The sequence below is a fragment of the Panicum hallii genome, chromosome 7, assembly GCF_002211085.1.
Source record: "Panicum hallii strain FIL2 chromosome 7, PHallii_v3.1, whole genome shotgun sequence".
In the NCBI taxonomy this organism is placed as follows: domain Eukaryota; kingdom Viridiplantae; phylum Streptophyta; class Magnoliopsida; order Poales; family Poaceae; genus Panicum; species Panicum hallii.
In genome coordinates this window covers 3133729-3147619 of record NC_038048.1, presented here as the reverse complement: position 1 = coordinate 3147619, position 13891 = coordinate 3133729, and positions in this window count along the sequence as shown.

The following is a 13891-nucleotide window of genomic DNA, read 5'->3' as shown; positions in this document are numbered from 1 at the left end:
TTGTTCCTCGAAGTTCCAGCCATGTGTTAAGCGTCCAATCAACCCTAGAGGATAGAATTAGAGAGGCTCAAAGCTCGGATCAGGAGTTAGTAAAGATCTGCAAGCAAACTGGAGAAAACAAAGCGCCAGGTTTTAGAGTGGACGATAAGGGAACATTATGGTACGGGGATAGGATTTGTGTGCCCCAGAATGGAGACTTCCGGCAGATAATTATGGACGAAGCCCATAACTCGGCCTACTCCATCCACCCAGGATCCACCAAAATGTATAGGGACATAAGGCAAAAGTATTGGTGGAATGGGATGAAAGCGGATATTGCGCGATTTGTGGCACATTGTGATACCTGCCAAAGGATCAAGGCCGAACACCAAAAGCCGGCAGGACTATTGCAACCATTGCCAATCCCAGTCTGGAAATGGGATGAAATAGGAATGGACTTTGTAGTGGGACTGCCCAGAACACAGAAAGGACACGATTCCATATGGGTAATAGTGGATCGACTCACTAAATCGGCACATTTCATACCCGTACGAACCACTTACGGTGGGGAAAAGTTAGCAAAGCTTTATGTAGAAAACATAGTAAAGTTACACGGAGTGCCTGGCAGGATTGTCTCGGATAGAGGGACCCAATTTACATCTAGGTTTTGGAAAAGCCTGCATAAAGCCATGGGCACTAAATTAGATTTCAGCTCCGCATATCACCCGCAGACGGATGGTCAAACCGAAAGGGTGAATCAGATTGTGGAAGATATGCTGAGAGCATGCGTCCTGACCTATGGACAGGATTGGGAGCAGAGTCTGCCTTATGCAGAATTTTCATACAATAATAGCTACCAAGCCAGCTTGGGCATGTCACCATTCGAAGCTCTCTATGGAAGAAAGTGCAAAACTCCCTTGATGTGGTCGGAAGTTGGAGAACGTACCCTAGTTGGACCCGCACTCATAAAAGAGGCAGAGGAAAAAGTAGCGGAAATCCGCGAGAAGTTGAAGGCGGCTCAATCCCGACAAAAGAGCTATGCAGACAAGAAGAGGCGGGAAATAAGCTTCAATCCGGGAGAATTTGTTTATCTCAAGGTCTCACCCATTCGAGGAACACGAAGGTTCCAAGTACAAGGAAAATTGGCCCCCCGATACATTGGACCGTATCAAGTTCGGAAGAAAGTCGGAGCCGTAGCATACCAACTGGAGTTACCAGAAGAAATGTCGGATGTACATCCCGTATTTCATGTCTCGCAATTGAGAAGGTGTTTAAGAGTACCCGAGGGAGAACATGTGCCGGTGGAAACAATAGATCTACAGCCGGATCTGCGATACCAGGAAGTACCGGTCAAAATTCTGGACACAGTCATCAGAAGGACAAGAAACTCCGAAGTACGGATATGCAGAGTTCAATGGAGCAGACACGGAGAAGAGGAAGCCACCTGGGAACGCGAGGAGGCTCTAAAGAAAGAATTTCCCCATCTGTTTAGGAGCCAGCCGAATCTCGAGGACGAGATTCATTTAAGTGGGGTAGGTTTGTGACGCCCTGAAAATCCACTTAATAAAATCATGCACTAGAGTGATTCGTAAAAACGGTTCGACGTCAAAACCCTAACCGGAGCACTGATCCGTTCCGCATCGCGCGTCCACGCGCGACCGTCTGCCGTGATTAACGCAGACGCGACTCCCTCCCCTTTCTTTCTCTCCTCGCGCGAATACCCTGCGCGTGGCCGACCGGCCGCGACCGCTGCCGCAAATTGCGCCGGCGCTCCTCGTGCCGCGCGCGAACCCCCGCGCGCGCGTGGCCGACCGGCCGCGGTCGCCGCCGCGACCGGCGCCGACACGCCCTTCCCCCTCTCTCTCCTTTTTCTCCCTCCCATTCCTTCCTTTTCTTTTCTTTTTCCAACCTTTCTTTCTTTCTTTCTTTCTTTCTTTCTTTCTTTTCCTCTCTCCCCTCTTTCTTTTTCTTTTCCCTTTTCCTCCCTTCTTTCTTTTTCCCTCTTCCCTTCTTCTCCCCTCTCTTTCCCCTGTCTCTGCTCCCGAACGACCGCCCGCCGCGCGCTGCCGTGCCGCGCACGCCCCCGCGTGCCCCGCGTGGCCGTGCGCCACGCCGAGCGCCGCGCCGTGCCCGCGCCTCGCCCGGCCCCGCAACGCCGCACTGCCCGTCGCCACGCCCCCGCTCTGGCCCGCGCCGTGCCGCGCCGCCCGCGCGCACGCGCGCGCCGCCCGCCGTCGGCCGCGCCACCCGTCGCTGCTCCCCTGCCGCGCGCGCCGCCCTGTGCTCGCACAGCTTCCCCCCCCACGTGCTCTCGGCGCCCGCGCCCCGCTGCACGCCGCGCCACGACGAGAGCACGCGGACAAACGCCATTACGGCGCCCCGCGCTGCTCGCCGGCTCCCCCTCACCGGCCACCGCCCTCCGCTGCCCCGGCCGCCTATAAAAGGGGCCGAGGAGCACCCCCGGCACCCCACGACCGCCGCCCCACGACCGGCCCCTCGCATCCACCGCCCTAACGCCGCCCCCGCTGTGCACCCGGCCGCCGCCCGCCCCCCACCGTGGGCCCACTCCCTCACCGCGCCCCAAGCCGAGGTGAGGCCGGGAACCGGTTCCCCGCGCCCCCCCTCCCTCTTTCCCTCCTCCACCCCGAGCCGCCCGGGCCCTAGGCCGCCGGATTGGCCGGGCGCCGGCGCCCCACCTCCCCTCCTCTGCTCTATGCGGGAGGAAGGAGGAAGAAAAGGGCATTTTGCCCGTAACCCCCTGCGCTTTCCTGTTTTCTCCAAGAAAACCCCCCCTCTCTCTAAGAGTACCTTATCCATTCCCTTTTTACAAAAGAAACCTCGCCTGTTTTGTATTTCAATTTAAACCCTCCAATGCATACATCTAGATATACTTGACAACCTTTTAGCATGCCTAGAATATTTCTAAGATTCGCAAATAGATCCCTACTCTTTTCTGATAGTTACGAATAAGCCCCTGGACCCCCGTTTGAGCCCTGAAACCACCTTTAGCGCGTCATTTTATGTGCGAAACGACCTCCGATCGACCCGAAACTTTACCACGCCCTTTCTAGTATAGTTCTAGCCATGCCATTAAGAAACCACCCAGAGATATTGCCCCGACCTCCATAACTAAATTATTTCCGGTTCAAGCTCGACGATAAAAGCTTTTACTTCTTGTGCTTGATTGTGTGCCTGTTTGATTGCGTCGTAGGACACGGAGTGAACGAGGAAGGACCCGAGCGTGACCAAGCAAACGAGGATCAGTACTGCGACCCCGAACCCGAGGGACAGTGCTTCGACCAGGACTTCTCGCAAGATTTTGACGATGGCAAGTTCAATTCCGCCCTTTGATGCATGTTTCTGTCCTAGTTTTTATAAACACAACCCAGTGGCCTGTTTTATAAAATTGCATGGTTTTGCGTGCTGAAAACATGGTAGGATAGCCACCCTTGTTTGAGATAACCCTACCTTGACCACCTGATTTTGTAAAGAAAATGTGTGTGTGTGGGAAGGGATACAATGTGGTTTTGAAAGACGAGTTAGACGGGATGGATGGCATTTCTGTGTGAATTGCCGTTGGTGTGCTCGTACCTGTGTGGTTGAGCGAGGAAGGGAGATATCCATCCTGTCACCCCTAAGGACCGAGTTGATGTGACATCTCACCTAGCTTCTTGTCGTGCGAACCACTTGACCGTTGTATGGGCAACGGCTTAGCATAAATCCCACTAGTTAGCCTGATAGCCATCAGGAGAGCTGAGAGCAACGGGTGATCAAGGAGACGGGATAAGCTCTGTGTGACTTATGCCCCGGTTAAACCTCGGTGATAGGTCGAATGACCCCTTGATGGATCCCGTGGTGGCTAGTCAGGTCTAGCTAAGGTGGGTAATGGCTTTGTTGGGATCTGCACCGGCACTAAGGTGTTCGTGCTGTGGTACCCCACTTGTGGGTAAAGTTGCACACCTCTGCAGAGTTGAAAATCTATTCGAATAGCCGTGCCCACGGTATTGGGCAAGTTATGGTGTGGTCACATAACTAGTGTTTATCTCTGGGAATGTATGGGCTGGTGTGAGTTGTTTGGAAAGTGTCTGGCAGTTGTGCCGTGTGCTACGGCGGACGGGGAGTCCGGTAGCAGTTTAAAACTTGGATCCTGTGTGGATCAACATCGTGTGTTCTCGGTGCCAGAAAACTCGTTTTGGAAATTGTTTTTAAACGAACCCTTGCATACAAATGAGTTTTTCACAAATGAACCATAACCTATCCTTGGACTGTCCTGTGCATATGATTACTGTTATACCCCCCTCCGTGGGTGTGATTGGACTTGCTGAGTACGTTTGTACTCACCCCTCTCTTACTTTTACAGTGGAAGACCCAGACTACATCCCCGAAGACAACGAGTAGGGTTTCGTCCTGCACCCAGTCTTGCCTGTGGTTGAGGCCACCGTTGGATTCCGCATGGCGCAAGACTCTGATGACCCTTTGTTCGTAGCTAGTGTAGTTGTGTGGGTTCTGGTAGTAATCCTCGCGATAGTGGCGCTTCACTGCCCATTACCGCGTAGAGTTGTACGGTGATGTACCATCTGATGTAATAAAAGTGTTATCAGCCTCCTGGGACTGATAAATCAACACTTTTAAGTCTTCCCTGATGGGGGGACGCTTCATATAGGTTAACCATGTGATCATGATTTTTGTTATGCAACCTCCATTGTTTATGTGGCAGAACCAACCTGAATTATACCGGCTCAAGTACGCGAGTCCACACCAGAGGGCTCCAACGTGCTTCAAACGGTATAATCCATTGGCCTGTCGGGTAACGTCCCGATAAACCACCGATACACAGGATCAAATAAGGTTACCTCACACGAAGGTGAGTCCAGAGATACAATCACCAGCACGTTTTACATCATAGAGAATTTCATTACAAGAATTTCCAAAAGAAGTATGAATTTTCAAATCTACAGAAAGATTACAACTGTAAAGCTAGGGTTAAAAGCAGCGGGAAACATACGCGAAGAATTACAACACGTCGTCAAGGTGGATGTCATGCTAAGCCCAGACACGACATCACTCGAGATCATCAGTATTGGCCGGGGACGGATCCCATTCCTCGGACCAATCTTCTGGAAGAGCATAGGGCCAAGACAGGGAGGAGTAGGATCTTCAAAGGCTTTACCTGAAAAACATAAAACTAGCAAGGCTGAGTATACTAATACTCAGCAAGACTTACCCGGGATTGGGTATACTTAGCCCATAACTAGACTTATGAAAGCTTATAATGGTTCTGGGTTTAGTTTCAGCTGAAAAGCAACAAAGAGTAGATCCTTAATTTCAAGTTTTAGCTTTCAGGTTCTAGTTGATTATCCTTTCTAGGTGAGCATCTATAACTACTCAAGCATGGTAAGATCTTTATCTCAACCATCAGTGTTACTCATCATATAGTTGCTCTTGTTACTCTGTGTGATAAAGGGATTAAGCAGTCTCAATCCTCGTGAGAGGCGGACGATTCTGAATCGAATTTAACCTTGCAAGGTAAACCTAACTCACACGCTTGGAACATCCAATGATAGTTCCGAAGCAACCGTTTGCCTTTCATTCCGACTCGTGGACAGGTCCACCACAAGCGACTGCAGGAACATACGCACATCACTCGTGCAGGACATACGTCTGTAGCGCGACTACAAAACCCGTATTCCTGGTTGCCCTTGCAACACGTATTTCCTCAGTCGAACATAAGTAACCAGAAGAAGCAATCGAGTGGTGGGAGGTATGTCCACTCCTCGGGCTGATTGGTTACTAGGCTTACCGCTTACCATATTTCGCGGCATGTGGTTAGTACTTTCAAATGCTTAACCACCGCTAACACACCCCGCGGCCTTATCCAATTCAACAACACAGACGGGGTACCACCTCAACCATGATACCTCACAAAACTCCCGTCCGACATCCTTATAGTGATAACAGGAATGTAATCATTACAACTCCTATATCGCGCGAGTGACAGGAAATCACCCGACTTCTACCGGCCCTATTAGCATAGCAGCTAGTCGGACTCAAGTACTAGTATTCATCACATTGGTTCCTAGGAAAATGCAACTAGGGTTTCAAGCAATTCCTAAGAACTTAATGCATAGAATACGTAAATAGATATAGATTGCAGTGTAATAAAAATAGTAGGTTACGTCCGGGGCTTGCCTTTATTGGTGGGTCTGAAGTCAGAAATGTTAACATCTTCCGAACTTTGGTTCGGGACTTCAGTTAATTCCATTGGCGACATTTACTTGATCTTCAGGAACATCCTCCGTAGACTTTAGGGAGATCTTGTAGATACCGTTGCCGAAGTAGTCGTATCTTGGGTGGCCTTGGTTATGAAGGGGAACACGCGGAACGTGAATTCTCGCGGTGAACAGGATCGGCAAAGAGAAAAGCTCGACGATAATGAGATCCCGTGGATGACGAAGGGGCTTGCCGAGCATGGTCCGTGGGTGGAAGATAGCCGAAGGAATAGTCTCCGTGGTGACTCGTGGTCTTGCTCAGTGATCGACGGGGAAAAGGAATTGCTGGGTGTCGTAGACTCCTGGGACGAGACGACAGAGCCGGATTGGTTCGCTATGCCAAATCCTCCGCGAACCTTAAGGTTTCCTTGCTCACGGCTAAGCCTCCACTTCTCACATGCGTGTGCCGCTGAGACTCGGCCGGCACACTCGCGTAATTTCCTGCAGGACTACCATGCTTGGTTGCATCGAGACTCCTCCGAGCTCGTCACGCCTAACTGTCGCCTTCGCTCCACAACTCCTCTTTCCGACTCGCCTCGCCGTAATTGTCACCTTCGATTTTGCCTCCTCTCCTTCCAGCTTGCTGCCCCTCGTGCATCTCACGAGGAAACCCTCCACCGTAACTCCTCCTGCGCGTGCCGTTGCTCGGCACGTCGTACTCCAATATCACCTGCTCATGCCCATAGGCCTGCTCTGCTCCCGCCGCTCAACAGCTACCCACACCGCCAACGCCCGCACGCCACCGCGCGCACGCTCGCGCCACTCGCTCGGTGCCGCTCACATTCCTGCCGCTCCAGCACCTGCACCGGCTCTCCAGCGCACGAGCTTCTGCATCGCCTAAACCATGTCGCTCTCGCTCTCGTGCTCGCTTGACGCCAGTGCTCGCCTGCGTCGCGCCGCATCAGCTCACTCCTGAGCCGTTCGCGCGTTCTGCTCCGACATCGCTCTGCCTCGGGCTCGCCCGCACCGGAGCCCGTGCCACTTCCGAGCCGACGCGCTGCTTCCACTGTGCTACGTTCTAGCTCCCGCTCCTGCGCTCGGCTCACGCGCGACTCCGCTCGCCCGGCCTGCCTCCGCACCTGAGCCAGCGCGCTCCCGCGCCACGTTTCGCACGCCACCAATGCCCGCCGTGCGCCCGCGCTACTGGCCCTCGCCACCCGAGCCGCTCCGCTTCACTTCCACCCCACGCGCCGCAACCGCCTGCGCCGGCTTGCTCCCGTGCGTCTCCACGCCTGTGCACCTCCACGCCGCGTCACCAGTGCCTCCTGTGCTGCGCCGAGCCGTCGCCCAGCTCCTACCGCGGCCGCCCGGCCGAGCCAGCGCTGCTGGCCGCCGCCCCGGGCCCGCCTGCCGCCGCTGCGCTCCAACTCCCGCGGCCCGCCTGCGCCCACTCGTCTGCTCAGCGCCGCGCCGTAGCTGCTGCACCTGGGCCCGCCGCTCGCCCGGCTCGGCCCCCGCGCTGGCGCCCGCACGCCGCGGCTGCCCTGCGCCTGCCACGCGCTGCCCTTCCAGCGCCGCCAGCCGCCCGCACGGCGCCACCTGCCGCGAGCTGCCGCGCCAACAGCTCGCGCGCGCGCCTAGGCCCGCCGCCAGCCTCCACTGCCCCAGCGCCGAGCCGCAGCTCGCCTCCCCTGCGGCCTGGCCGCCAGAGCCTTGCCCGAGCCCAAGCGCCCGCACGCGCCTGGCTCAACGCCTGCTGCCGCCTGCGCTTGCTTGCGCCAGCGCCTGTGCGCGCCTGAACCGAGCTGCTCGCCCGGCCCCGCTGCTGCCTGGTTGGAGAAGAGAGGGAGGAAGGAAAATAGAACTTGGATAGAGCTGCCGTGCCGCCGGTGGAAGGAAAAAGGGGAGAAGACGCCAGGGGAGGAGATAAGGCAAAGGGAGAAGTAAAACAGAGAAGGAAGGGAATTAGAACTTCCCAAGGACGTAAGCGCAAAATTAGAAAATTGCAGGGACTTGTTTGGAAAGTAAATTTTCCCGTTGATTTAAAACTCGAATGAAGAAATGCCCAAAACGAAAGTTGGAGAGTTTTTCAAACTCTACAACATTGCTTTAGGGCTCAAGTTCAAAAACTCAAAATTTATATTTTTACACGTGAATCTTTGAACAAAAGTCGGATTTGAATTGCTTTTGTACTAAAGAATGAATTTTATAAAATTCAGGACCTAAATGCAAGCATTTATGACACGTCATAATGACGGGATAGACTCGTCATAATGAGTGGATAGACATGTCATGATGACTTGCACTTTTACACTTTAGTCCTGAGTAATTTTGAAAGTTACTTTTGTAAATCAAACATTTGCATAAAAGGACTTGTACTTTTATAAAATCACATAAATACCCTTATTTTTACCACTTTATCCAAAATTTTTACACAATTCAACACTTGCATTTCCAATGCAACTTTGGATAAATATATATTTTTTTACAAGGAATAAAATAAGAAAAACATGTTTACAAAACCACTTTTCACTTATTTTGAAATTACTCTTATCCAATTACATTAAAAAAAAAAAAACAACCCTAGGTTTTTCTGTAATTACAAAAATACCCTTTTTATTTACACTTTAAATTTTCAAAAACTTCACATAAACACACATACGCTTTATACAAACAAACACATATTTCACACTAACAAAATATATCTAGTATTGCAAGTACACGAACTGTCACAGCCTTCCCCCCTAAAAAGAATCTCGTCCCGAGATTCGGACGAAAGACTCTTTAAGGGACGAAAAGTAGATCACACATCAAAAGTGGCAAAAAGCAATCACACTAGAGAAGATTGAGGTTGATAACGAGAGCATGACGAAATGAGTATAACGAGAGCATGAAGAGATTGTACATAGATGAGTTTGACAAGATAAGAGAGGAAAAGGTGATCAAGTTCTCACAGAATTGAGACCACAATCATGAGGAGGATAAATGTCGGTGACATTCATCACAAAACTTGTGGATAGCAAGTGAAGATAGTACGAAAGATGGAGTTACGAGTGAGGTTTGAAACATTTTTGCTCAGAGTTTATTACCTGAATAATTTAAATGATATTGATTGCAAAATATGCCCATTTATACCGATGCAATCAAGGAATAACGATAAAATGCTGTAACTCAGAATGCAATGCTCAATATGTACTCATGAATATGATGCACTGTTGAGATGTATGATTGCAATGATGATGCGACATGAGGATGGAGAATTTCATGCACGATCGAAATGGTGCATAGGACATTATGCAATTACCATGATGCTGACTAAATGATGCATACGCCATGATGCAATGATGACGATGCTTGCAATGTATGCACGTAAGAAATGCATATCGTGATGAGTTGATGATGCACATGACTCGCACTCTACAACCGTCCTCTCATAGCTAACACTTGGGTAGCTCTATATCCTTAAGCGAAGATCAAAAGTTAGGACACTAGTAAGGTTGCATAGAAAGAGATTGCAGTGTTGTTACGTCACATGCACCTAGTCACCAGTGCGCCCCTAATGGCTCAATCATGTGACTGCAGTGCACATGAGGCCTTAGGTTCCGACACGGCATCTTGGTCATGTGATTAAACACCACCACAAAAGAGGAATAGCAACCCTGTAGTGCCAACAGCAACAAGATAGACTTAGGAAACCGAAGACAACCCTAAGTTGCACCGGAGGCACACCCGTTAGTTAGTCTACGGATTGTCGATGACGATGCAACACCATGCACTGATCAAAGATGGTATGTATTATAATGCATGACTTTTGCCATAATTTTTTTTTTATTTTACTCAAATCATCTGAGCAAAAATTGAAGGTGCAACTTTCAGATGTTGTAACCAGAATAGACAACAAGATATGGTACAACATCAAGAGAGAACAGATGATTTGCCGATTAATGGATCCAAGGGTTTGCTGACAACTATCAAAATTCAACCCTCAAGGAAAAGCAAGATCAAGGGTTTGATTTAGCTGTCAAGCTAAGATCGATGATAGGGTTCAGACATAACCCAATCCACTTGATTCATAAAAGACGTTCTTAACTCTAAGATAGCCCAGCAGATTACATTAACTCCTACAACACAAAGTCAAACAAGCATTCAGATACAAGCATATGTTTCAGTACATCAACGTAACAAGCAAGGCAATTAGATCAAACCAAGACAACATGATGTATGCACGTTCTACACGTCCTCACAATAAAAAAAAATAACTGCCAAGTAATCTTGGTCTTACGTGGTTAGTTACGGTGGCACAATATAGATACGTCTCTCTCTATATATATACTAGTCGTTCTTACGTTCAAGCTTACGTAACGAGGTTAGCATACCTGCAGAAAATCACAATATGTATATACTGAACCTTTCATGCCAGCATGTCATGAAAGCGTCCCCAATCATTACTGTTCACTATAGAAACAGCATCTGTACAATTACCGCCGTACAGACAACGTTAGCATACGTTATCAAAACAACGTATTCACGGGGGTACCGCAAAGTGCGGGGGTATGAACTGCGATCGCCATACCCTGCGCCGAACCATATACTCCCAATGTAGTCAACCAAGGTTGGTACATTGGCAGCATCTCAAGTAGGCCACTGCTTGAGAAACAGCGTTCGGTTCGCATCACCGACGGGAAGGCCAAGCTCCCTCAGTTGGCTGAGGATCCTTACCTTCTTACCTCACCATCGAAGATGTCGTTACAAAATGTAAGGTTGGGTTGTGCATAAATTTAAGTTTTGACAGAAAGGTAATGCTGGTAGTTAGAGTTATATATACATATACTATAGCCACCTTTAATTCCCTCATAAGCATTACCCTAGGGCTTTACGTACTAAGCTCAATCCTTAACGAATCCAACGTAGTTTTGGGAAACCTTTGGTTGGTCAAACTTTTATACTGAAAACATTTTTAAGGTAAAATGTATCTCCAGGGTAACCTTATAGCTCTGATACCAGCTGTGGCAGAACCAACCTGAATTATACCGGCTCAAGTACGCGAGTCCACACCAGAGGGCTCCAACGTGCTTCAAACGGTATAATCCATTGGCCTGTCGGGTAACGTCCCGATAAACCACCGATACACAGGATCAAATAAGGTTACCTCACACGAAGGTGAGTCCAGAGATACAATCACCAGCACGTTTTACATCATAGAGAATTTCATTACAAGAATTTCCAAAAGAAGTATGAATTTTCAAATCTACAGAAAGATTACAACTGTAAAGCTAGGGTTAAAAGCAGCGGGAAACATACGCGAAGAATTACAACACGTCGTCAAGGTGGATGTCATGCTAAGCCCAGACACGACATCACTCGAGATCATCAGTATTGGCCGGGGACGGATCCCATTCCTCGGACCAATCTTCTGGAAGAGCATAGGGCCAAGACAGGGAGGAGTAGGATCTTCAAAGGCTTTACCTGAAAAACATAAAACTAGCAAGGCTGAGTATACTAATACTCAGCAAGACTTACCCGGGATTGGGTATACTTAGCCCATAACTAGACTTATGAAAGCTTATAATGGTTCTGGGTTTAGTTTCAGCTGAAAAGCAACAAAGAGTAGATCCTTAATTTCAAGTTTTAGCTTTCAGGTTCTAGTTGATTATCCTTTCTAGGTGAGCATCTATAACTACTCAAGCATGGTAAGATCTTTATCTCAACCATCAGTGTTACTCATCATATAGTTGCTCTTGTTACTCTGTGTGATAAAGGGATTAAGCAGTCTCAATCCTCGTGAGAGGCGGACGATTCTGAATCGAATTTAACCTTGCAAGGTAAACCTAACTCACACGCTTGGAACATCCAATGATAGTTCCGAAGCAACCGTTTGCCTTTCATTCCGACTCGTGGACAGGTCCACCACAAGCGACTGCAGGAACATACGCACATCACTCGTGCAGGACATACGTCTGTAGCGCGACTACAAAACCCGTATTCCTGGTTGCCCTTGCAACACGTATTTCCTCAGTCGAACATAAGTAACCAGAAGAAGCAATCGAGTGGTGGGAGGTATGTCCACTCCTCGGGCTGATTGGTTACTAGGCTTACCGCTTACCATATTTCGCGGCATGTGGTTAGTACTTTCAAATGCTTAACCACCGCTAACACACCCCGCGGCCTTATCCAATTCAACAACACAGACGGGGTACCACCTCAACCATGATACCTCACAAAACTCCCGTCCGACATCCTTATAGTGATAACAGGAATGTAATCATTACAACTCCTATATCGCGCGAGTGACAGGAAATCACCCGACTTCTACCGGCCCTATTAGCATAGCAGCTAGTCGGACTCAAGTACTAGTATTCATCACATTGGTTCCTAGGAAAATGCAACTAGGGTTTCAAGCAATTCCTAAGAACTTAATGCATAGAATACGTAAATAGATATAGATTGCAGTGTAATAAAAATAGTAGGTTACGTCCGGGGCTTGCCTTTATTGGTGGGTCTGAAGTCAGAAATGTTAACATCTTCCGAACTTTGGTTCGGGACTTCAGTTAATTCCATTGGCGACATTTACTTGATCTTCAGGAACATCCTCCGTAGACTTTAGGGAGATCTTGTAGATACCGTTGCCGAAGTAGTCGTATCTTGGGTGGCCTTGGTTATGAAGGGGAACACGCGGAACGTGAATTCTCGCGGTGAACAGGATCGGCAAAGAGAAAAGCTCGACGATAATGAGATCCCGTGGATGACGAAGGGGCTTGCCGAGCATGGTCCGTGGGTGGAAGATAGCCGAAGGAATAGTCTCCGTGGTGACTCGTGGTCTTGCTCAGTGATCGACGGGGAAAAGGAATTGCTGGGTGTCGTAGACTCCTGGGACGAGACGACAGAGCCGGATTGGTTCGCTATGCCAAATCCTCCGCGAACCTTAAGGTTTCCTTGCTCACGGCTAAGCCTCCACTTCTCACATGCGTGTGCCGCTGAGACTCGGCCGGCACACTCGCGTAATTTCCTGCAGGACTACCATGCTTGGTTGCATCGAGACTCCTCCGAGCTCGTCACGCCTAACTGTCGCCTTCGCTCCACAACTCCTCTTTCCGACTCGCCTCGCCGTAATTGTCACCTTCGATTTTGCCTCCTCTCCTTCCAGCTTGCTGCCCCTCGTGCATCTCACGAGGAAACCCTCCACCGTAACTCCTCCTGCGCGTGCCGTTGCTCGGCACGTCGTACTCCAATATCACCTGCTCATGCCCATAGGCCTGCTCTGCTCCCGCCGCTCAACAGCTACCCACACCGCCAACGCCCGCACGCCACCGCGCGCACGCTCGCGCCACTCGCTCGGTGCCGCTCACATTCCTGCCGCTCCAGCACCTGCACCGGCTCTCCAGCGCACGAGCTTCTGCATCGCCTAAACCATGTCGCTCTCGCTCTCGTGCTCGCTTGACGCCAGTGCTCGCCTGCGTCGCGCCGCATCAGCTCACTCCTGAGCCGTTCGCGCGTTCTGCTCCGACATCGCTCTGCCTCGGGCTCGCCCGCACCGGAGCCCGTGCCACTTCCGAGCCGACGCGCTGCTTCCACTGTGCTACGTTCTAGCTCCCGCTCCTGCGCTCGGCTCACGCGCGACTCCGCTCGCCCGGCCTGCCTCCGCACCTGAGCCAGCGCGCTCCCGCGCCACGTTTCGCACGCCACCAATGCCCGCCGTGCGCCCG